Here is a 23861-nt window from a genome sequence, read left to right on the forward strand (position 1 = left end):
TGATAAGAAAGAAATATGCTTCCCAACCTTCCATCTTCTGAAATTTACTTAAAACAAGCATGAACTAATAAGTTATGCTGCCTTAGGCATGCTGCTTTCATTCTTATTCATAAAAACACTTCACACATAGTAAATGCTTGATAAATATTTGTTGAAATAAATTAAATTAATTCAGGTATAAATAAAGTGTAACACATCTTTCCAAAGCGTCACTGTGTTAGTATCAATTCATGACTTTCACCTGCTCTGAAGTTCTACTTACTTGATGGCAGTTATCTGCTCTTTACCTAAAAACTGAATTCTGAAATGGACCAAAGCGAGTAGTCTCCCCTGGGCTCAGAAAACGTCATCTTGTGTTGTTTTGCTCTGACATCAAAGAGCCCTATTTATATCTCTGCACCTCTCATTTGAATATTGCCCTGCAGGGCAGGATATCCTGTAACAGTGGCCACCTGCCCTTTTGATGTCTAGTTACTCAGCCATGTCCAGCTCTTTGCGATTCCATGGGCGATAGCCTGCCAGGCTCCTCTGCCCATGGAATTCTCCAGGCAAGAATACTGGAGTGGGGGGCCATTCTCTTCTCCAAGGCATCTGCCTGACCCAAGGATCAAACCTGGGTCTCCTGCATTGCAGGCAGATTCTTTACCATCTGAGCCATCAGGGAAGTCCCTAACTTGCCCAACCAGATGCTGAAGATGTTCTGTGACTGGGGACAGAGGTGGGGAGAATGTCTGTCTCTCTGTATTCTGTGATTCTCCCTGAAGCCTAAACAACACTGCTGGGTCACACCAGGTAGTAAATGGAACAGTTAGTATTTAAAGTTAGCCTGGCCCCTGTCTCTGAGCTACTCCCTGAAACTGTGTGAAGTGTGACAATGATGTTCCAGCCTCTACATCTTCCTCCACTTTCTGAGGATAATGCACAAACATGCCTTTCTTCTGTCTTCAGCTGAACAAATATTATTTGCACATACATTTCTTGAATAGGTTGTTTACAGGGGAATAGCTAAGGAAAGAGTTTCATCTAGCTCCACTTTCTAGAAGTGTCCCAGCTGTGCTCCAACTTCCAACCTAACTCATTGCAATAAAGTAGCAAGATTTGTCATTCTATGATACATACTTGTGTTTTTATACTTATTTATTGATCTAAGACATACAGTCTTGTTTTGAAAAGCTACACAGAACCAGTCAACTGCTCATTATTCTATATAGCACATTTCTTTTGTGATGATGCTACACTGTAAACAACTCTAAAATTCTCAGTGACTCAAAACACAATTTCTTGTTCCTGGGCTTGCAGGTCAGCTGTGGCACTGCTGGGCTCAGATGGGGTTAGCTGGGCTTGGATCCAGACTATACCTGTGCTCAAGTATACTCATTGTTTCTTCTCATTCCAGGACTAGTGGCTCAACTTGGTTTATTTCTCATGGCAAGTGACAAAACTACAAGCAGCAAGAGAAACTATTCAAGTGTATTCAGTGCCTCTGCCTGCATCACATTTATTAACATCCCATTACCTGAAGCAAATCATATGGCACAACCCAAAGTTAGCAGGGTAAAGATGGATATTCTCCCCACTTCACTGGTAGGCCCTGTAGAGTTACATGCAGAAGATTTAAGTATAATCCTATTTTGGGGAGGGGGGTGGTGAAAAAAACAGAACAATCTATTTTGCTGCAGTTGGAAATAATGATAACAGTGGTGACAGTGATAAAATGATGATAGTAGAAGGAAGTTGTCTATCCCCTTCGTTTCTGACATTAAGCTATACTCACCCTGAGATTTTTATCCTTAATGGTAATGGCCTAACAAGTTAGTCTCATTGGAATGTTTTATTTTTCTTCCCATAAACAATTGAAGAACATTTTGGGGGGTGGGGGGTTGGGGAAGAAGTTTCTCCCAAACATAGAGTGAAATGCGAGGCTGCATTACTTTGTTGCTTAGATAGCAAAGAGTATTTCACACCTTGGATGAAGATTCCTTCCTCCCACTTTGCAGGCACTCCCCAAACCCAGCAGTCTGAGGATGAAACAGAAGCATTCAACATGTGAACTAGAAACAGGGGAGGGCTTTATAAGCAGTAGTAGGCCGTCTCCAGTTTTAAAGTGTGGTGATATAATGGGACACAGATCAAGAGAGCAGGAAAAATAGTAGACTCCATTTGAGCGAGAATGAACTAGTTTTAGTGCATGCACAGACAATAGTTGAGAAGAAAATTCAGGGGAGAATTTTACTGCTACTGCAGGCTGTTTTCGTCCAAGCTAGTTGTTTGAAGGCCTCGGAGCTTATGTTGTTTTTGCTATTATTGAACACCGTTATGATCCATATATTATTGTTTTATCTTCAGTGAGTTGATAGTGGATAGTGAATTCTAAGAGTTCTGTTGTTCATGAAAGGAATATGGTTTCCCAGCTCATAGTTCCCTTTGCTTTGGCTAAGATAACAAAACCAAAATTGGATCTATCTTAAGGAAACAAGGATGAATGATAGCTTATCAGATCAATATAAAAATGTCAACATATGGTTAAGACTATGCCCAATGGACCAAAAGTTTCTTAGCACTTCTAAGATTTTATATTCCATAATATGCTACATAAGAGCTAGAATTTATTTATTGCTATCAAGTTAGAGGAAGCTAAAAGTTATCTCATCAGTACCATAGAATTGTATTCCAATACTTTTCATTACCTGAGGGACATTCCACAGGCTGTGAAATTCTCAGTAAAATTGTAAACCTCATTGAATTCTCTCACACTGAGCTGAATATCAATAAAACTACAATTTTATTGGCAAGTGCTGGCCAGCAAAAATGGGAATTGCATTGATTTACATTATCATAGCTTAATATCCTTTAACAGACAATGTCCCCTAGGTTCACTCCACAAATAACTTTCTTTAAACTTACTCTTTCTCTGGGACTTTCTTTCTTAGGAATCTCATCTATTCCCACGCTTTAAGCGTCAATGAATCCTGAAATTGTATCTCTAGACCTGCATTACAGTCTCCTTGACAATCTACCTTGGATATCCTACAAGGAGCTGAAACATGTCAGGTTAAAAAGCAAACCCATTCATTCCTTTCCTCAGTATTTCCCCAAACATTCTGTTTCTCTTGACGTTTTCATTTCTGTAAATAGGTCTGGTGTATTAAACTTGCAGCTATTATCCTTCTCCCACTTTCTCTATATTTTATCAATGCAAATTCTACATCTACAATTCATCAATATTTTATCCCCACATTTCCATTTTTAGTCCATTTCCTCTATGGTAGAGCCTCCTAACTCTTAAATCTTTGAAAAATCCTTCCAAATGTGATTCCCAAGCTCACTCCTCTTGCCTTCTTAATTCACCTGTAATATCTCTCTGCTTATGATTCTCGCTGATGTGTACCCCTCTGCTATTCCAAATTTTATGTTGAGGGTTCACTTCAAATGTCATTAACTCCATTATGATTTTTTCCAGTGGCATAACCATATATAGTTTCTCAATCATGTGAAGTTTCTTGTAAATTTTACCCCTTAAAATATTGTCACTCATGGTTAATCCTTTTAAAAATGTGATCAGTTTTGTGTTTCTCCGTTTTCTCCTACCAGGCACAGAATTGTATGTCTTCTGATGCTGAAAATGAACAGTTACTTATCTTTCTATCCAAGGTTATCATTTGCATGTAAAAGATGAACAGTAAATGCTGACAAAATTTAATCAGCTGCTCAATTCAGGTCCTGTGAATTCATATTTATTTTTTAGAAAGAAAAGTATCACATTTTTCTTCTAGTGGTTATACAATTGAAGAATTACCTAGAGTCCCATCCATACCCAAGAACACAAATGCTCACAATTAACTATTGATATTATTTTGGTTTGATTTATTGGAAAGCTTTTTCTTTTTTTTTTTACCCTATACCTAGGAAGATTTTACAGTCCTCTGTTAGGATAAAGCGTGTGTTTAAAATATTGGAGGTTGTTCTTATTCAAGAGCTAGAATAGTGGGCCAGAAATGTCTGCCATGCACAGACTGCAAGGGTCTTACATTGAGGAGATGCCTTTTCAAATGAATTTACTTGGATGGCTACTGATATTGAAAATGGTGTATTTTAGGTAAAATTAAATGAGGCTTTCCTGTGTGTATTCAAATTCAGGAAGATCTTAATTTTCAGGAAAAATATCGAGAGATAAATAATTTATATGGCCAATGATTCTCAAGTATCACTCACATTTGCTGTTTTCTATTTCTCTTTATTATGCTGTCTAAACCAACTTGCACTCTTTCTCTCTTGATAGCTAATGTTGAACATGTGCTAAATCTTGCAAGAATATCTGCTATGAAAATAAAAATAAGTGTAGTTCATTTGAGAGGATATCTTATATTTTCTTGGCTATCTCTTGAATTGCATGATTCTAATAGTACAAGCTCTCCCTTGGCTTCTGTTTCCCGAATTGACGCTAAATAAACCCTGAAGCTTTGGTGCTAAAATAGACAATTCAGCAATTAAAGAGACAGGAAATGGAGAGAGTATATTTACTTTAACACTGCCTCCATTATTCTAAACCCCCTAACAACAGTAATAAAATATTTTAGCAAGAGTTTCCAGATGCAATAGGAATTTAATTTTCTTTTCAGAAAGAGGAACTTGTTCATAGCTCACTAGAGAAGACTGGGTTTATAAGTTATTCAGTTCTTCTTATTGTGATAAAATTGAGGCAGAGAGTAATTTATTTTCTCTTTCAATGTAGTAGATATAAGGTGGAAGATAAAGCTAAATAACTGAAGTAAAATTAGCATGTATAAGATACATATTGCTACTTTGGAAATTATAAAGTCTCTGTGGTTTCAGTAATATAAGTCAGAATCTGCACCTTCACACATGGTCACTGGTGAATAGGCAGTGTGTGGACAGGTAGGTTGGGTAACAGGAAGTAACTTTATCTATGTTACACTCACACCAACAGTGAGGCAAAACACCCCACTCACATGCAGGACATGATTTTCAGGAGATCATCCTGCATCTTTGCTTTACTGACTGTGTAAGCCATTTATTGCTGCTTATTGTAGGGGATGTAGAAGGTACGGGTTGTGCATGTATGTTCAGTTGCTCAGTTGTGTCCGACTCTTTGCAACCCCATGGACTGCAGCCCACCAGGCTCCTCTGTCCATGGGATTTTCTAGGCAAGAATGCCCATCAGCAGACAAATGGATAAGGGAGATGTGGTACATATACACCATGGAATATTACTCAGCCATTAAAAAGAATTCATTTGAATCAGTTCTAATGAGATGGATGAAACTGGAGCCCATCATACAGAGTGAAGTAAGCCAGAAAGATAAAGATCATTACAGCATACTAACACATATATATGGAATTTAGAAAGATGGTAACATAACCCTATATGCAAAACAGAAAAAGAGACACGGATGTACAGAACAGACTTTTGGACTCTGTGGGAGAAGGCGAGGGTGGGATGTTTCGAGAGAACAGCATCGAAACATGTATATTATCTTTGGTGAAACAGATCACCAGCCCAGGTTGGATGCATGAGGCAAGGGCTCGGGGCTGGTGCACTGGGAAGACCCAGAGGGATGGGATGGGGAGGGAGGTGGGAGGGGGGATCAGGATGGGGAATAGATGTAACTCCATGGCTGATTCATGTCAATGTATGACAAAAACCACTACAATATTGTAAAGTAAAGAGCCTCCAACTAATAAAAATAAATGGAAAAAAAATAAAAGAATACATGAGTGGGTTGCCATTTCCTTCTCAAGGGGATCTTCCTGACCCATGGATCGAACCCGGGTCTACTGCATTGGCAGGCACATTCTTGCCACAGAGCCACCAGGAAGGGTATGCCACCAAGGTATGGGTCACGTCATCCTTAAAGAATTGTTTTTGCCTGTTGTTGTCTAATTTCAGTTACAAAGCTGCAGCAGATATTTGGGAAACATTTCCCATAGAGCCATTTCCATTGACACAGAGTTTAACATGAGTTGTGTTGCTACACATGTAGAGTTTGTATATTTAAAAATAATCTTTTTCTTATAATGAAAGTAATTCATGGATATAGAACCCAGGGAATTTTTTGCAAATGCACAGAAGTAAATATTTCTAATCCTATTGATAACATTGCACTATTTTAAAAAAAATTCTTTTTACTATGTATATAATCATATATCAGTATGTATGCTTTCAATCTTGCAGTTCAGTATATGTATGTGTGTGTGTCTGTGTGGGTATGGGTTTCTATGGCGGCTCAGACAGTTAAGAATCTGCCTGCAATGTAGGAGACTCAGGTTTGATCCCTGAATTGGGAAGATCCCCTAGAGAAGGTAATGGCTACCCACTCCAGTATTCTTGCCTTCTTGCCTGGAGAATTCCATGAACAGAGGAGCCTGGCTGGCTACAGTCCCTGGGTTCATAAAAAGGTGGATATGACTGAGCATCTAATAAACACACATACATGTGTATATACATGCAGGTGTAGATGCATTTATCGAAATCTTGCATTTTTCAAGCTACACTGTCATTGGAAATTTTCCCATGTCATTAATTGTGAAAAAGCATTACATTAATGGCTGCTTAACAGTCCAATGTTAGACATACTTTAAACATCTATCCATTCTCTATTATGAATCAATTTTTTTTCTGTTTATAATAGCATAGATTCAGTTGTGAGTAATTAACTTCTAAGGAAATTAGCTTTTAGTTCAGTCACTCATTAGTGTCCAACTCTTTGTGACCCCATGAACTGCAGCACAAGAGGCTTCACTGTCCAACACCAATGCCTGGAGCTTGCTCAAACTCATGTCCATTGAGTCGTTGATGCCATCCAACTATCTCATCCTCTGTTGTCCCCTTCTCCTCCCACCTCCATCTTTCCCAGCATCAGAGTCTTTTACAATGAGTCAGCTCTTCACATCAGGTAGCCAAAGTATTGGAGTTTCAGCTTCAGTATCAGTCCTTCCAATGAATATTCAGGACTGATTTCCTTTAGGATGGACTGGTGGATCTCCTTGCAGTCCAAGGGACTCTCAAGAGTCTTCTCCAACACCACAGTTTCTTTATAGTCCAACTCTCACATCCATACATGACTACTGGAAAAACCATAGCTTAGACAGACTTTTGTCAACAAAGTAATGTCTCTGCTTTTTAATATGTTGCCTAGGTTGGTCATACCTTTTCTTCCAAGAAGCAAGCATCATTTAATTTTGTGGCTGCGGTCTCCATCTGCAGTGATTTTGGAGCACCCCAGAATAAAGTCTGTCATTTTTTCCGTTGTTTCCCCATCTATTTGCCATGAAGTGATGGGACCTGATGCCACGATATTAGTGAAGGTTGAGTTTTGATTCAACTTTTTCACTCTGCTCTTTCACTTTCATCAAAATGCTCGTTAGTTCTTCTTCACTTTCTGCCATAAGGGTTGTCATCTTCGTATCTGAGGTTATTGATATTTCTCCCAGCAATCTTGATTTCAGCTTGTTCTTCATCCAGCCTGGCATTTTGCATGGTGTACTCTGCATTTAAATTAAATAAGCAGGGTGACAATATACAGCCTTGAGGTGCTCCTTTCCCAATTTGGAACCAGTCTGTTGTTCCACGTCCTGCTCTAACTGGTGCTTATTGACCTGCATACAGATTTCTCAGGAGGCAGGTAATGTGGTCTGGTATTCCCATCTCTGGAAGAATTTTCCACACTTGTTGTGGTCCACACAGTCAAAGACTTTGGCATAGTCAATAAAGCAGAAGTCGATGTTTTTCTGGAACCCTCTTGCTTTTTTGATGATCCAACAGATGTTGGCAATTTGATTTCTGGTTCCTATGCCTTTTCTAAATCCAGCTTAAACTTCTGGAAGTTCACGATTCTTGTACTGTTAAAGTATGGCTTGGAGGATTTTGATCATTACTTTGCTAGCATGTGAGATGAGTGCAATTGTGTGGTAGCTTGAACATTCTTTGCATTGCCTTTCTTTGGGATTGGAATGAAAATTGACCCTTTTCAGTCCTGTGGCCACTGTTGAGTTTTCTAAATTTGCTAGCGTATTGAGTGCAGCATTTTCACAGCATCATATCTTAGAATTTGAAAGAGCTCAATTGGAATTCCATCACCTCCACTACCTTTGTTCATAGTGCTGCTTCCTAAGTCCCACTTGACTTTGCATTCCAGGATGTCTGGCTTTAGGTGAGTGATCACACCATCATGGTTATTTGGGTCAAGAAGATCTTTTTGTATAGTTGTTCTGTGTACTCTTGCCACCTCTTTTTAATATCTTCTCCTTCTGTTAGGTCCACACCATTTTTGTCCTTTATTATGCCCATCTTTGCATGAAATGATCCCTTGGTATCTCTAATTTTCTTGAAGATATCTCTAGTCTTTCCCATTCTGTTGTTTTTATCTATTTCTTTGCATTGATCACTGAAGAAGAGTTTCTTATCTCTCCTTGCTATCCTTTGGAACTCTGCATTTAATGGGTATATCTTTCCTTTTCTCCTTTGCCTTTACCTTCTCTTCTTTTCTCAGCTATTTGTAAGGACTCCTCAGACAGCCGTTTTACCTTTTTACATTGCTTTTTGTTTGGGATGGTCTTGATCACTGCCTCCTGTACAATGTCACAAACCTCCATCCATAGTTCTTTAGGCACTCTGTATATCAGATCTAATCCCTTGAATCTATTTCTCACTCCCACTATATAATTTTAAAGAATTTGATTTAGGTCATATCTGAATGGTCTAATGGTTTTCCCTACTTTCTTCAATTTAAGTCTGAATTTGGCAATAAGGAGTCCATGATCTGAGCCACAGTCAGCTCCCAGTCTTTTTTACTGACTGTATAGAGCTTCTCTATCTTTGACTGCAAAGAATATAATCAATCTGATTTTGGTGTTGACCATCTGGTGATGTCCATGTGTAGAGTCTTCTCCTGTGTTGTTGGAAGAGGGTGTTTGCTATGACCAGTGTATTATCTTGGCAAAATTCTGTTAGCCTTTGCCCTGCCTCATTTTGTACTCTAAGGCAAAATTTGCCTGTTACTTCAGGTTTCTCTTTTGCATTACAGTCTCCTATGATGGAAAGGATAGCTGTTTTGGGTGTTATTTCTAAAAGGTCTTGTAGGTCTTCATAGAACTGTTTAACTTCAGCTTCTTCAGTATTGCTGGTTGGGGCATAGACTTGGATTACTGTGACATTGAGTGGTTTGCCTTGGAAATGAACAGAGGTCATTCTGTCTTTTTTGAGATTGCATCCAAGTACTGCATTTTGGACTCTTTTGTTGACTGTGATGGCTACTCCACTTCTTCTAAGGGATTATTGCCCACAGTAGTATATATAATGGTCATCTGAATTAAATTCACCCAATCCGGTCCATTTTAGTTCACTGATTCCTATAATGGTGATGTTCAACTCTTGCCATCTCCTGTTTGACCACTTCCAATTTGCCTTGATTCATGGACCTAACATTCAGTGTTCCTATGCAATATTGCTCTTTACAGCATCAGACTTTGCTTCCATCATCAGTCACATCCGCAACTGGGTGTTGCTTTTGCTTTGGCTCCATCTCTTCATTCTTTCTAGAGTTATTTCTCCACTGATCTCCTGTAGCATATTGGGCACCTGCCGACCTGGGGAGTTCATCTTTCAGTGTCCTACCTTTTTGCCTTCTCATACTGTTCATGGGGATCTCAAGGCAAGAATACTGAAGTGGTTTGTAATTCCCTTCTCTAGTTGACCACGTTTTGTCAGAACTCTCCACCATAATCCATCTGTCTTGGGTGGCCCTAAATGACATGGTTCATGGTTTCACTGAGTTAGACAAGGCTGTGGTCCATGTGATCAGTTGGTTAGTCTTCTGTGATTGTGGTTTTCATTCTGTCTGCCCTCTGATGGAGAAGGATGAGTCTTATGGAAGCTTTCTGATGGGAGAGACTAACAGAATATCTTCTTTCAAAGTTTACCATATTCCACCTAGTTTTTAGGTTTCACAGCAGAGACAGTCCTTGTTTTATGTAAAATATACTAAAGGATTCTTTATGTTATTTACAAATGAGTTTGATTTCTTCTTTTAAAACCATAGGCTCTTTTCTCTGTTTCCTCAATCTTCATTTGACTGTGTTTTTCTGACACTGTTTAGTATTTTCTATCTAAAACTTCTTCCCTGTAAGCCTCTATAATGTGGTAACATCTAGTTTGACACACTATATCTCTGACCAGGTTTCGTTTTCTCCCCTTGCACTTGGAGAGGCACTCAGGATGTAGGACTCAGTCTTTTCTATGGCCTTTCTCACTGGAGGAAGTCATTCATTCTGAAGACTGCAATAACCAATGTCATGTGACTTGAACCTATTTTTGTTTACACATATCTTTTATTTACTATTGAGAAAGACTCTTGAATCATCAGCACACACTAAAGGATTTTCCCCTTATTGCAAATACTTAATGCTATGCTATTATCACTACTACTACTTTTAATAGCAATGCTCATTGGCCACTCACTATGTAGGCCAAGAATTGTGCAAAGCACTTTCTTTGTTTTCATCTAAATTGAACTTCTCAAAAATTCTGTGACCCCATGGACAGTAGCCTGCCAGATTCCTCTGTCCATGGAATTCTTCAGGCAAGAATACTGGAGTGTGTAGCCATTCCCTTCTCCAGGGGACCTTCCCATTCCAGGGGTTGAACCTGGGTTGCAGGCAGATTCTTTAGTGTCTGAGCCACCAGAGATACCCTGCCATGATTGTGCAAAGCACTTTATATGCATCGACATTAAACTTCACAAAATTTCTGTGAGATGGGTACTTTTATTCTTCTTTCACAAATAATAAGTTTTCAGCTTGTCAAGTATTTTGCCAAGATCTGCATGACCCTAAAGAGCAGATGTAACTATCACCCTATTCAGTCTCATCGTAAACCATTAATCATAAATGTACACAGAACATTATCATCTTTCACATAACTTCTTTATAAGTCGGTTGTTTTTCTCTTAATAACTAATCCAAACTCCAAAATGGAGCTTAACCATGGAGTTCAACAGTAGTCCTGAGAGAAAGCAACTCAGAATTTGAACCTGAAATGCGAGATGATAGACAGCCCCTTGTGAAACCTGTATAGTTCCTTAATCCCTTACCTGAGTGCATCCTTTTCCAACTTGCATGATTTTGTTCTCCCATTCTACTCTTCCTTGCCCTCCTCTGCTGCTGGTAGATCCTGAATATTGGATGTGTCCTGGGCATAAAGGATTTATTGATGAGTAAGCAACATAGGCCCTGATCTGCAGACTTGCAGAACTGGGGGCTCAGCACTGTTGGTAATATAAATCCATTTCAGGAAAAATTTTGTCTTGATTCATGTAGCTCCCCACTCACCTTATGGCTTTTTTACTTATTGTGCCTCCAGGATGCCTCTCTCTTCTTCCACTTCTGCTGTTAGTTTTTACTGAGGTTTCTTTCCTAAACTATGTCCTATCATAATTATTCTCCTGCTTAAGGAAGAATCTCATGGCTCTACTGAAATTTTTCTTCTAGTCAGGCTTCCTTTCCTATTATAAAAAAAAGAAACGACACAGATTTAATTCAAAAAGGAAAAAAGATGTGACCAAAATTCTCCTGTAGGAATGAGGAAGCCCTAAGTTACAGTCCCAAGGAGGTTTGGACCAGCTGTTGAGAATGTGGACTTTCAGTGGAGACCTGGATTTCAGTCTCAGCTCTGTCACTGGGCCAAGTGGTTTAACCTTTAAAAGGCTCAATTCCCACAGGTTTAAAATGGGAAAACTGTGAAACTCAACTGTATTTTATAGCATAGTCTACAATTATTATCTTCTTTGCTTTGTAGCAATGAGCAAAAAAGAAAAAGTAACAAGAGGAGAACCCACACAACTGAATGGAGTCCTGTTCACTTATCCACCCAGCAGGGGGCGCTATGGGGACCATATACCAGGTCAGTTAGTGTTCCCGTTACTGTCAATAAATATACGCACTTTGATTGATTTCTAGTATATTAGCCAAAAAATAATTATTGCATTTTAAACTAAAAAGTGTATTATGACTGTCATTAACCTTGTCAAATTGCTAAATTTGAAAAATGCTAGTACAATTTTCACTTAAAAATCATGTTATTTCTTTGATCCTTCCCCACATTCTTTCTCTTCATTGCCAGTTGTTGAACTGCACATTACCTTTTTAGTTCTGCATCTTTGTTTCATAGCATACCCTCATTTGCATTTCTAAAATCAGATGTTCTTTTCAGATAACACAGTACCCTAATTAAAATATTAAAAGATGCTTTTTGAATGAAGAGAATTTCATTGCCATAAAAAATTCTCAGAGTGATGCAGAATGTGTCTTTTCTATATTTCAATGGCACTTTCTCTTTAAATTATTTCCTACGGTGTTAACCCTCTCAGCCTTTAGGGTGGATTAAAACTGTGGAAGAGGAATAGACGATAAAAAGAATCCAGGCACAAACGAAAGCATTGACTTCACAGTAAAATTCTGAAGGAAAAAAAAAATTTCTTATTTTGTAATTAGCTCCCACCTAGGTGTCTTATTTTCTCAATTGATTGTTTCACTTGGCCTCCCTGTGCAGAGTAGAGCTAATCCCATTTTCGATTCACAGCTCATTGTTTGTCTCAGTTTGTGGAAATCCAGTCTCTTGTTTTTGACTTTCCCTTCTTCCCTGATCTCTACTCATCCCACTTATGCTTGCTGAGATGTTTGATACCCTTAAATTTTTCTTTAAGTGTCTTATATTTTTATATTTATTTTAAATTAACTAACTGGTCCCTTATTCTGTTTCTTAATCTCTTTATTCAACACTGCAATTTGCAGGTTTGGATAATATTACAGGATGTATCTATAGTTTGCTAGACACTTTTTAGCAACAATCAGTTCAGTGTTCCTGTCATTTCTTCAGGGATAAACATCTGAGTTATCCTCAGATTCCTTGACCCACCTGCAATACCATCATAAATATCCTAGCAGAACCATGTGTGGACTTGGAGTTCAACCCCCAGGTCATAGAATGTGTCGTGGTCCAGGCGCAGGTTGGAAAAGAATTTCCAGACATGAGACAGAATGAGAGGGAAATAAAGTTTATTAGAGTGGGAGAGGCGTTAGAACAGCGGGCCAGTTCAAGGGAGAACCAGCATTGAACAGGGGCCCTTCGTCCACTTTTATACCCAGGATACAAGGACTGGGACAGCGGTCTTGTGAGTCATTTGCTGACTCGATGAGGCACAGATACTGGTTGGAGGGGAGAGTAAGGCAAATACCTTCTCCCTTTGCGGTAGGAGGGGAGACAGGTTATACTGCTCAGGAGGACCTGAAATCTGTTAATAGTTACAGCATGGGGGAGGGAAGGACGATAAGGGTCTGGTTTTTCTGTTCCTGCATTCCCAGACCCTCCTTGGTTTTATCTGCATTTTTGCCTTTGGGCCACCATAGAATGTACACACACTTTAATTATTCTAAAACCTTCCATGTGACCTTACAGAGTGGCGGCAGCGGTTTAGTTTAGAACTCTTATTTTTCCCAAGAAAATCTCGTTGTCTTATACTTGTTCAGAGGCATGGACTATCATTTCTCTCTTTATTTGTTATTCTAAGTGATAATTCATCAATTTATTTCACAGTTCCAAGCACAGTTCAGAGAAGATGAAACCCAATCCCCCTAAAACTGAGGCAATATTTTTAAGAATAAGGACTAGAAAACTTTAGAACTGATAAAACACATGCATGCATAGATTTAAATAGCCCTGGAAAAGAAGTTTTGTTCACAAGATTGTGGTATGAGGAACGTAAGTTCTAGGAAGTTTGCTGTAAGAAATAAACAACAAAAATGAGAAGGTATTACTAAAGAACTCTTTCTGTCTTAGTATCACTATTCCTAGCAAGTAGCAAAATGAGCACATAGTAGGGTTAATAAATATTTATTCCATATATGAGTAATGATTATAAAAGTGTATATCCTCCTTTTGCAATTAAGATAAAAGCCTAAGTATTTCCCCATGTTACAGTATTTACTTTTAAGTATTTTTATGTGTTTCACCATCTGTTCATTGCATAAAAATCAATGTCAAGTTTGTTGAACGCTTTGACTTATGTTTATCACCACCATAAACCACGGTTCTTAGTAGCGCAATCTCCCTCATCAATTCCTTCTATATCCTGCTTCCTCTTCACTTCTATAAACTAAAACTAAATCTTTGTTAACAAAAAAAAAAAGACAAGAGCAGAGCCCTAATTCAGAAACTAATAAGCATGCAAAGTTAATGAGAAAAATCCTAAAACTTCCTCTTTATTCCTGCTGGCTTATTTTTTAATGTTATGATATCACTGTAAGCACAAAGGATCTTATTCCTTCTTTTGAAAAAATATGGTCTTTGTGATTCTAGTTAGATTTAAAATTTACTTTCTGACTATAATCTCTATAGTTTACATAAAAGTATTGAAGAGGACATGAAGAAATATTTCATCTTTAAATTTGTTATTTTAATATCTGGTGATTTATTCATTCATAATATGATCTAGCTACAGTATTATGCAAGGTACTGAGCCCCAATTGAGTGGTATGAGCATCCATTTAAGCCAACACTTATTACAAACTTCAAGAGCAGGGTTATCAACAAATATATGTAAAGTATGTAACAATGGGGAATTTTTATTTTCTCTATGAGGGTTTTGTTCTAGGGAATAATTTCAGGAAAGCTTCTGTAACAAGTAGCTGTGGTCTAAGAGTTGGATAACATTTTGCCTGATGGGTAAGGGAAGACATCATGTTTTAAAAATGATTTTTATAGTTAAAGTATATAGCAGGGACAATATCTGGACTTTTCAGAAATCAATACAAAATATTCAAGTGTGAAAGGAAAATCAAAATGGAGTCGATATTGCTAAGAGAGAGCTCTCAGAAATGGAGCCAGAGGCCACTGAGGAAGAGGGATTAATGTTAGTTTCACTTTAGATGCAATCTGAGCTGTGGGCCACTTACTATCTTAACACAGGCATCCAGAACGTCTGTACAATGTTCCAGAAACATTGAAACTCAAGATACTTATTGGACCCTTGCTCTGAATAACTCATGACAGCCTACCCTCAGGACAGATATTTCCTTTTCTCATCAAAGCCAGTCATAATTCTTGAAAGACAATTTTAACAATCTTGTGACTTTTGTCTTTATAAGCCCCTTCAAAACTCTTGTCTTCCCCAGAACACTCTTTGTGATTTACCTGAATCTGTCTCTTGAATTGCAATTCCTAAGACCCTAAATAAAGCTCTTTGTTCTTTGCAGCCTCAAAACTGACTATTGTTTGACACAAGCAAGTTAATTCTGCGTAGTTTAGTAAGGGGAAAATTTGAGTTGACAATTAAAAATCTGTATTTTTAATATACAGAAATGTCCACACTAAGTTATAAAAGTGAAAAACCGTCAAGTGTGCAAATCCATATAAGTATTGCCTCTTGACTTACTTTTAAAAAACTGTTTGAAAGCTTAATAAATTGCCAAGCAGCAATCAATTACACATCAGAAAGGTACTTGAAGCTTTGATTGTCATCATTGTCTGTGAAAACATGAATACATGTAAAATATATTGTTTTGTACTGGAATGATATCCCTGTCAATCGAGATAGCTTTGTTTTTATGCAAATATTGTTACCTGAGTATATCTGAAATTTCTTTTTAGAATCATTTTCAAAGTGGGGGCCAATTGAAGTGCAGGGTCCTAGATCAAAACAAGAAATGCCTTCTTCATAACTCTTAGTTCAAAGCAAGTGAATAAACGCAACCTCCTCAACCTCATTATTAGAGAAGGAAATGACAACCCACTCCAGTATTCTTGCCTGGAAAATCCCATGAACTTCAGTCCATGGGGTCGTAAAGAGTCAGACATGACTGAACAACTTCACTTTTACTTTCAACATCATTATAGGGAAGCAAAATTTAACCTTGGCCCTCTCTTATGCTTGCCCTGAAGAGTAAGAGGGCCTCGTTAAAAGAGAGACAAGTGGGAGACTGTATTGTTTCGTATACTGAGGAAAACAGAAGCATATGCCTGTGCTATAGAAAGTAATTAAAGGTACACAACGATACACTTGTAAAACCTTTGTCCACACCTCTGTCTTAGCTCTTACCACACTAAACTGTGATATATGCTTACATTTTGATTTATTTTCTGTATAGTACACCTCTAAAAGAAGGGACAGTATCTTTCTCATTAGCACCTACAACAAATATCTGCCTCCCTAATAAGTGTAAAAAGAACTGGAAAAAAAGAGAAAGTACATTTGATAACAGGGTTTTTTTGAATAACTATGTCATGAGAACTTTACCTAGAAATTAAATGTGTTTTATTTGAAACTTAAAAGGATCTGTAAATGGACTAACCAAATGACATCTACTCTGGGGTGTTTTTCCATACATTTAAACAATTGCATATATTTTACCTGCAGTATAAAAAAAAGTGATAATGTCACATTAAAGATATAATTCTCACTTCAGCCTTTAGTTTCCTTTCAAAATGCAGATATGTTTCATTAATATGAAAGAATCTATAAATTGAATTTTTTTTACATTAAGTGAATTACAAAAAACTCTAAATAAAACATCAATTTGTATATGAAATGCATTCTCTTTTTCACATTGTTTACAAATAGCTTAAAATAACTGAGTTACTGGTATTTCATATGGGTTAAAATCAGTTTATAGGTTTGCTGTGTTAAAGTTGCCAAGTATTCATGACAATATCAGCATTTAATAAGAAAGGTTATAGCAGCAATTAAGGCAAACATATTACACATGGATTCTGATTGAAAACTAGTCTATAGACTTCTTATAAGGTTTAAAAATTTGATATTTCACAGAACATTGTCTCATGAGATGTCCCTTGGAAGTAAAAAGCTAAACAAGACTAGAACTCAGTGATAAGATTAAGCCCCAAGTTGTCATAACTTATTTATGACCTGTCTAATCTGTGAATAACGAAGAGCTGATGTTATAGAATCACAATGGTGTGGAAGTTTTAGCATTGAACTTGTTACTTTGCTTGCTTTCTTGAAAAGTAGGCTCTAAACTAGTCTGAATTATTTGGTCTGAGAATATCATTTCAAATCACAAGTATTTTGTCAGGTATATATTTAAAATATCAAGTCATCAATAATTAAATTCTGCTTATATTCAGTGACTGTGTGTCACAAAAAATAAAAATAATTTATTTGACTTCCAATGAGAAAAAAAATTATAGTTTCCATTTTATCAATAAATCCATACAAATTTAGAAGTAGAGGTCAGATGTCAGCTTATTGCCAGGTGTACATATTTGCCTATATCTTCATTGATATTGACATACTTTGCATCTACGTCTGCACATTGACACCTGCCTTAATATTACATCTATCTGTAACTCACTAGAGTTTCCTTGGGTCTCATGAATCTATAGCCATTTTTGCAGCAATAAGCAAAATTTAATTGGCTCCAGAATTCATCCACATAATGTAGGAATGCAGCCTTCTGCAAAAATACCTGTTATTTCTGGGATTTTACATGTTGTCTCAAAGGCAAGTACAGTCTCTTATGTTCTCCTGCTTGGACTCTTCCCTCACTGGTTGTTCTCTGACTAGCAGGTTGAAGGCAGCATTCTTCCAACTTCTAGTTGAGAGCAAGTTCCTTGTACTCCCAGTTGAGCTGCAACGCATCAATTAAGGGGAAAAAAATACTGTTACCTAAGAAAATAACCATCATTATGTGCAACACTAAGCTAAGTTTTCGGAGTGTAAAAATACTTCTATTTTATTACATATGATCACTAATTAACATGATATTCAAGCCTGTAGTATTCAAGATAAGTTCTAAATTCAGAAATTCAAGAGAGATGAAGCACAATGATACAAAACAGATCATAGAACCATTGAAATAATGGCTCGTGTTGGTAAAATAAAATCCTTTTCTATCCTCTCCAAAATGAATAGATCTTTCACAGAGTTAGGTCTTGGGAAGCTCTTAGATAAAAATGAAACTGTGTTTGTAAAACTTGTAGTCTGAGGTTACTGGGGACTCTGAGGAGCAGGGGAGAGAATGTGGGCATATGGGGTTGAGCAAAAGAACTTAGATGGTAAACAAGAACTTATTAAGTACCTGCTGTGATGCATTAGTTGGAAAATTAGCTCTATTGGTTGTGGCGTAATGCTAATGAGCCCAAGGATGAGTGTTCCCTGTCGACTTCAGGGTCAGTTAGGTGTGCTTTCCAGTGGCCTCTAATTAGAAGGCTTGGCAAGACATTTACATGTGCCGCTGGGGCTGAGGGTACAGAGCAATCACGGGAATTGTGTATACCCATCCCTTCTACTGCGTGCCTGCTCTCAAGCCATGTGCATTCTACTGGCTATCACAGCAACATTAGAATATGTACAGTCATGAACAAACAAAATTATTTTTCTTAATAATTGTTTTATTTTCATTTTCCTTTGATGTTAGCATTGGAGAATGTAGTGGTGCGATTTCAAGAAGACATTTTTGGTGTTATCCATCAGAAGTCATACACATGTTCACATACTTGAAGAATCTCACCTGAAAATTTAGGTTGGAAAATAATTTCATAGCCAAAAATGTTATATACATATACATAGGAATGTGTTGTAGAGCTGTCTGTGTCAGGCAAAATTGAATACAAGCTAAAAGAAATGTTGAATCTTAGAAGAATGACTTTCTCAGTTTTAAAACATTACTGTATAGACTGTTATGTATGAATGAAATAAAATATAATTATGGCAATTGAAGGAGAATATAGAAAAAAGTTATGAGGGAATTCTAGAAGAAAACAACAGCATGAAATGGTAAGTACATTATGAACACAGTTTTTGAATACTGAAATATGAATAAAACTGAATACATATACACACACATAAAAACAAATTTAATAAATAGCAAGACCTTGATTGAGAAGGAGAACAGTTGTGTTCAAGTGTGGCAGGCAGTATATTCCATGGATTAGTGCTAGAATATGTAGATTCTACGGGCTCCACCCTTGGCTCAGTGGTTAAGATTCCACTTGTAATCCAGGAGGCTTGGGTTTGAGCCCTGGGTCAGGCAGATGCCCTGAAGAAGGAAATGGCAACCCACTCCAGTATTCTTGCCTGGAGAACCCCATGGATAGAGAAGTCTGGTGGGCTACAGTCCAGTGGGTCTCAAAGAGTCAGACATGACTGAATGACTACACACGTAGGTTCTGCAGCCACACAGGTATGGTTTTGAATTTTGGCTCCTTCATTTACTAGATGTGTGACCATGACTAAATTACTTCAATATTCTGTATGTCAACTTAAAGAAAAATTTGTAACGTGTGAGTTGTGAATTTTATGTTTTATGTTTTATTCTGGGTCTTACTGAGGAATATAGCCTGGGAGCCAGCCAGCCACTCAGGAGCTGTGAGTAAACTGCTCTGATGAGGTAGAGGAGAAGCCAGTTTATAGACGATTTCTTTTTCTTTTTTGTCTAGGAAATACATGAGGTTCAAGCATGCATGCTTGCTAAGTCACTTTAGTCATGTCTGACTCTGTGACACTTTAGATTATAGCCCACCAGGCTCCTTTATCCAGCATACATCTTGGTCAAAGGTTACTGCTAATCACAAAGAATAGATACCCCAACTTAATGATTTTAGTGTTTTTCTATGTCTGGGAAAATGTAGGAATCTGGGGTCACTGAAATTCTTCCTGAGGCATGCATCTAACTATCTGAGGGTCTGCTTGTCCAAAGCAAACAGTGCTTCATTCTGTTTTTCATCCTGAATTCCTTTCAGAGTGTACTGTGGGCAGCTGCAGTGGATTACGATTCAAATTCTGTAGAACTGGCTTGTTTTGAGGACCTTAATTTTTCTGTATCCACATGTACCTTAGTCTGTTCTTCATCAATTCTGAGATAATAAAGTTTGTTAATTCTAAGTATTCTTTTAGTAAAGATTACTGTTTCCCTATGTGGTAATTCTAGCCACATAAAGATGTTTGACTGTTGAATGAGGTTAGTTATGCAAAGGCCTTGATCATATGCTGGTACTCAGTATATATAATTGTTATTGGAGCAATAATGATAGTACATAATTAACATTACCCTCAGTGATTTTGTGCTTTTTAGTTTTTGGTCTTTAACTTTAATAATGATAGCAATAGATATCTAAGTGCTTACCCTTTGTCAGGCAGGGGTCAAAAGCGTACACTGCAGAATTAAGCATATCTGAGTTTGAGGCAAGCTCTGTTAGCTCACTAATTTTGCAGTGTTGGGAATGTTACCCATCCTCTCTGTCAGTTACCTCATCTGTAAACAACCCACTCAGGGGTTTGTTTCACAGATTTACAAAAGATGGTATTTGTGAAGGACTTGGAAATTATTCAGTAAATGGCAACTGTCTTACACCTTATAACAACTTACATCTTACAACAATTCCACAATATGTAAGAAACTGAAATTTAGAGAGTCAAGAAGCTACCCCAGCCACGCTGCTAATAAGAAGTTGAGTCAGGATTTAACTTCCATTTGTTTGACCTCAGAGGCTCTGTTCATAATTGGTATAGTATACTGTGGCTGATTTTATGACCATCCGCTGCTAGAGTTGCATTCATTGGAAGTGTAGGGGAGCAAAATTTGCCTACACAAAATGAGTCTCCTTGGCATGAGGATTAATTTAGGATGATTAATTTTAACAAACAGAAGACTTAGGAAGTTTTCTTGTTACATTCCCATAACTACCTAAAGAATTTAGATAAATGACCAGTTCTCAGAATAGAGCTATCACCAGAGACATCTACAAAGAGCGTGGGCTGGGTGTGATGGGGAAGACTCAGAGGAGCCCAGAGATCAGAGTCCACTGTGTGTCTCACCATCCCTGAATGGCTTAACAAATATATGTTTACCAAATATTTGCTTTTCCATCTCCATGTAAGTTGCCTTCTTTCCCTCTGAAGTCTCAGACCACTCTGGCCAGCATCCTCTGTTGTCTTTAGCTTGTGTTCAAGGTGAGAATTTTGGCTTTCTTGGCAAGTAACTCAGTTTTCCTGGGTCTCTCCCACATGTACATGTCACTGAACATTTGTTTGATTTTCTCTTTTTAATTTTTCTCATGTCAATGTAATTCTTAGACCAGGTAGAAGAATACAGAAAGGTAGGCGAAGATTTTTTTCCTACCTTACAGAAAAAAAAAAAAGTCAAAATTGGAGAGTTGAACTCATAACACTCTTGCATCTTGGGCTATGGGGAGTGAACATGCCCTGGATTTTCACAACTGCCATCCTTTCTTCTTTCTCTGTAGGGTTTGGGTCCCAGGCTGTAGAGTCACATATTAGCTCTGCCACCAACATAGCTGCAGCAGTAATCCTTCACCCTCATCATCCTGTCTGTTATTCACTCTCCTTACTTCTCTGCATTCATATTCATAAGGCTGCATTTGGGTAAGATGACCTAAGACTTCTGAGATATCTGCTCAGCTAGATACTGAATGACTTAAATGCTCAACTGTCCAGGAAGGAGGGCTATTCAGACCCCTGGTTCCATATTTTCAGTGGAAGCCCTCACTTTTCTGAGTAGGTTTAAGTCTGCTGAAAGTGTTAATCGCTCATGAGTCATGTCTGACTCTTTTGCAACCCCATGGACCATAGCCCACCAGGCTTCTCTGTCCATGGGATTCTCCAGTCAAGAATAATGGAGTGGGTTGCCATTTACTCCTCCAGGGGATCTTCCTGATACGGGGATCAAACCCGCGTCTCCTGCAGAAGATCCTCCATTGGCAGGCAGTTTCTTTACCACTGAGTCACTTGGGAAGCCCTAAGTCTCCTGAGGGTCTGGGAATTAGGAAAACAAGATGCTTAAAGACACCCACTGCTACTACTCGCTGAGAATCATGGTCAAAACGAGAGACAGTTTCAGTCCCTGACTCTGCGAAATGACTTTGTTTAAAAAGAAATATAAGTATATATATGTATATATAATATATAGCAGCCCTTTGTCTTGTAGCATAAAAAGACACAAGACATTTAAATCAACATGTTGTTAGCATCTTACCTTGTTTCAATAAATGTTAAGCAGAAGTATATTTATTCAGATATTTTCTCCTCTCATATTTTAAATCCAAAGTCAAATGTTTCCCTTTATATTCAGCCTCCCATACCTTTTCCATTTGGAATCGCGTCAATCAGTTTTACAGCTGAAGGCAGTGTTGTACTGACAGAAGGTGAATGCTACACAAGCTGGTTTCCAATTTAATTTGCTACTTGCTGCTCTAAAGTTTGTAGAAATTGTTTTCTTTTAAAACTGGGAGTAAAAATCTCATAAAAATTAATCTTATTTAATAATAATATAGGGACCCACGATGCCAGAGGTGGGTAGTACTTAGATCCTGACATCTTAGCCCAAGAAGAAGCAGTTTTCTTGTGTCCTTGATGTTTGCAAACCTATTCTTGGAATTTTTTTTCTTCTCATGATTTCATCAACTAAAATGTAATAATTTCTCCTTTTCCCTTTCACCATGAAAGTTTTTTCTTTTCTTTCTTGCTCATAATTCTTTTCCTGTTTGTTAATTATTTGGTTACTAGTTCAATTTCTAGATTATATCCCCTCCACTATGAAGCCTATAATGCCCAGACTTTCATTTTTATCTCTAAATTCTCCCTGGAGGGGTAGTGTCAAATTTCCAAATATCAACTATAGATATATTATTTAAGTATCTTATTGTCATCTGAGACTTAACATTCTCAGAACAAAATTCATTGATTTCCCTCCATATCAACTTTCTTGCTGTTTTCATGTCATCATAACTCTATCCATGGATGCAAAATCTCCATATCTTCTAGATTTATATTTCTTATTTTTCCTCATCAAATTCAATGCATTTTTGATTCCCTGTCTTTGGTTATAATGTATTTGAAATTTTTATCCTTCTAGAATATCTAGAGAAATCCATCTATAGTAATAACACTGACATATTAGTAAAGTACAAACTTACATTTAAATGTGTGATAGCCACATTCCAAGATGCACCCCAATGATCTCCACCTCCTGACAGGACCATGCTTTTGTGTAATTTTCCTAATGCTGTATTAGGCTAACCTGAGTGGTAAATACAACTCAGCATACTTGGTAGTATTTCACATCTGAGATTCATTTGTAAAAGACGCTACAATTTCCATCTTGGCCATGCCTTCTCTCTTGCCCTTTTCTCTTGGTTCACTTCTACCATGTCATAGGAGCCCTAGAGGGAGGTTTTTGTGGCAGGAACCTGAGGCCACTGTCCAAAAGCCAGTGAGGAACTAAGGTCTACTGTCAGCAGTCATATGAGTGGCTTGTAAGAAACCCACCATCAGAGACGCGTGGCTGAAGTTCTAAATTCCTGACTTGCATAAGCTATGTGAGATTATAAATATTTGTTTAAACTAAGTTTCAGGATAAATTGTTACATATCAATATAGAACTAATACAATGACTTTCTAATATAAACAGCATGTTTATGTGATTATATTGTCTTGAACAATTAAGAGCTGGAGAGAGGTCCAGCAGAAATCTGCCGGAGTTACACAGTCCTAGAGAGAGAAGTCTGCTCCCTGAGTAGAGAGAGGCCTCAGGGGCCATGGGGGCATGGCCAGTCTCTACCCATTAGGCTCTTTGGAAAACATGAAGGAGTAGAGGCCTAAGAGATATTAAAAGTTATCTAAGTTTACCCAAGGGCTTCCCTGGTGACTCAGTGGTAAAGAACCTGCCTGCCAATATAGGAGACACAGGTTCTGTCCCTGGGTCAGGAATATCCCTTGGAAAAGGAAATGGCAATCCACTCCAGTATTCTTGCCTGGAAAATCTCATGGACAGAAGAGCCTGGTGAGCTACAGTCCATGGGGTTGCAATGACTT

This window comes from Muntiacus reevesi, chromosome 13 (assembly GCF_963930625.1).
Source record: "Muntiacus reevesi chromosome 13, mMunRee1.1, whole genome shotgun sequence".
In the NCBI taxonomy this organism is placed as follows: domain Eukaryota; kingdom Metazoa; phylum Chordata; class Mammalia; order Artiodactyla; family Cervidae; genus Muntiacus; species Muntiacus reevesi.